The sequence below is a fragment of the Colobus angolensis genome, unplaced genomic scaffold (assembly GCF_000951035.1).
Source record: "Colobus angolensis palliatus isolate OR3802 unplaced genomic scaffold, Cang.pa_1.0 Scaffold664, whole genome shotgun sequence".
In the NCBI taxonomy this organism is placed as follows: Eukaryota; Metazoa; Chordata; class Mammalia; order Primates; family Cercopithecidae; genus Colobus; species Colobus angolensis.
Window position 1 is genome coordinate 268,577 of NW_012120310.1, and position 2,398 is coordinate 270,974.

Genomic DNA, 2,398 nt, shown 5'->3' on the forward strand with positions numbered 1-2,398 from the left:
TAAGAGGCCAGAAAACCATGTATTTACTTTAGCCTCCCCACTGCATGAGAGACAAGCAGTGTTCAGTAAATATTTTTGAACACAAAAACATTATACATTACAGGTATTTACGTTGGTGATAATATAGTGATAATGTAAAAACTTTTATAAATGTAAGTACCGTTATGAAAAACAAAAATATTTTAAACTAAAATTTCCTTATCTATGTTCTATTGTTTATTTTTTATTATGACTATATATTAAAATTTATAAGAATCAGTGAAATGGGAGGCAAAAGAAATTACTCAGAGAATTTTACTTCCTATGTCATGAAGCAGGAAGTAAGAGTTTATAAGCTTCCAAATGATGTTAACATGTGTACCTATAGAATTATAGGAATCTTCAAATTGGAAAACTTTTAAAAACTTTTAAAATAATATCCTCTTCATGACAATAGGATATTGTCACTAGTTAGCATTGCCTTTAAGAAGGAAGACATATTATTTTCTCACTCACTGATAAATTCATTCATTCATTGTGTAAGTATGTGTGAAGAATACAAGATGAAATGAAATACACCTATTGTCCTCACCATGCCCAAAACTTAGCAGTTGAGCTAAACACTGAAAGTACTACAAAGGAAGTGCTAGGGAAGTTTAAAAAGGAAAGATAACTTTCTTCTAGGTAGAATAAGAGAGCCTTCATAGAAAGTAGCAGAAGGATTTTGTATCCCTTCAGTGGTCTCATTACTTCTGGTGCACACAGTGTTTAAAAGCACTTTTTTTTTTTTAGAGTTTTTAGCATGAAGGGCTGTTGAGTTTTGTTGAAGGCCTTTTCTGCATCTATTGAGATACTCATGTGTTTTTTGTCATTGATTCTGTTTATGTGATGGATTACATTTATTGATTTGCATATGTTGAGCTAGCCTCGCATTCCAGGGATGATGCCGAGTTGGTCATGGTGGATAAGCTTTTTGATGGGCTGCAGGATTCAGTTTGCTAGTATTTTATTGAGGATTTTTGCATTGATATGCATCAGGGATATTGGCCTGAAATTTTCTTTTTTTGTTGTGACTCTGCCAGGTTTTGGTATCAGGATGAAGCTGGCCCCATAAAATGAGTTAGGGAGGAGTCCACGTTTTTCTATTGTTTGGAATCGTTTCAGAAGGAATGGTACCAGCTCCTCTTTGTACCTCTGGTAGAATTCAGGTGTGAATCTGTCTGGTCCTGGACTTTTTCTGGGTGGTAGACTATATTAATTACTGCCTCAATTTCAGAACTTCCTATTGGTATATTCAGAGATTTGACTTCTTCTAGGTATTTATGGAACATATCTCCAAATAATAAGAGCTAATTATGATAAGCCCACAGCGAATACTATACTGAATGTGTAAAAACTGGAAGCATTCCCTTTGAAAGCTGGCACAAGACAAGAATACCCTCTCTCACCACTCATACACAACATATTATTGGAACTTCTGGCCACAGCAATCAGGCAAGAGGAAGAAATAAAGGATATTCAATTAGAAAAAGAAGAAGTCGAATTGCCCCTGTTTGCAGATGACATGATTGTACATTTAGAAAACTCCATCATCTCAGCCCCAAATCTCCTTAAGCTGATAAGCAACTTCAGTAAAGTCTCAGGATACAAAATCAATGTGCAAAAATCATAAGCATTCCTATACACCAATAACAGACAAACAGAAAGCCAAATCATGAGTGAACTCCCATTCACAACTGCTACAAAGAGAATAAAGTAACTAGGAATCCAACTTACAAAGGATGTGAAGGACCTCTTCAAGGAGAACTATAAGCCGCTGCTCAAGAAAATAACAGAGGACACAAACAAATGGAAAAACATTCTTTACTCATGGATAGGAAGAATGAATATCATCAAAATGGCCATACTGCCCAAAGTAATTTATAGATTTAATGCTATCTTGATTAAGCTACCGTTGCCTTCTTTCACAGAATTGGAAAAGAAAAAAATACTTTAAATATCACGTGGAACCAAAAGAGGGCCTGCATAACCAAGACAATCCTAAACAGAAAGAACAAAGTTGGGGGCATCATGTTACCTGACTACAAAGTATACCACAACGCTACAGTAACCAAAACAATATGGTACCAAAACAGATATATAGACCAATGGAACAGATCAGAGGCCCCAGAAATAATTACCCACATTTACCACCATCTGATCGTTGACAAACCTGACAAAAACAAGCAATGGGGAAAGGATTCCCTATTTAATAAATGGTGTTGGAATAACTGGCTATTCATATATAGAAAACTGAAATTGGACCTCTTCCTTACACCTTATACAAAAATTAACACAAGATGGATTAAAGACTTAAATATAAGACCTAAAACCATAGAAACCCTAGAATAAAACCTAGGCAATACCATTCAGGACATTG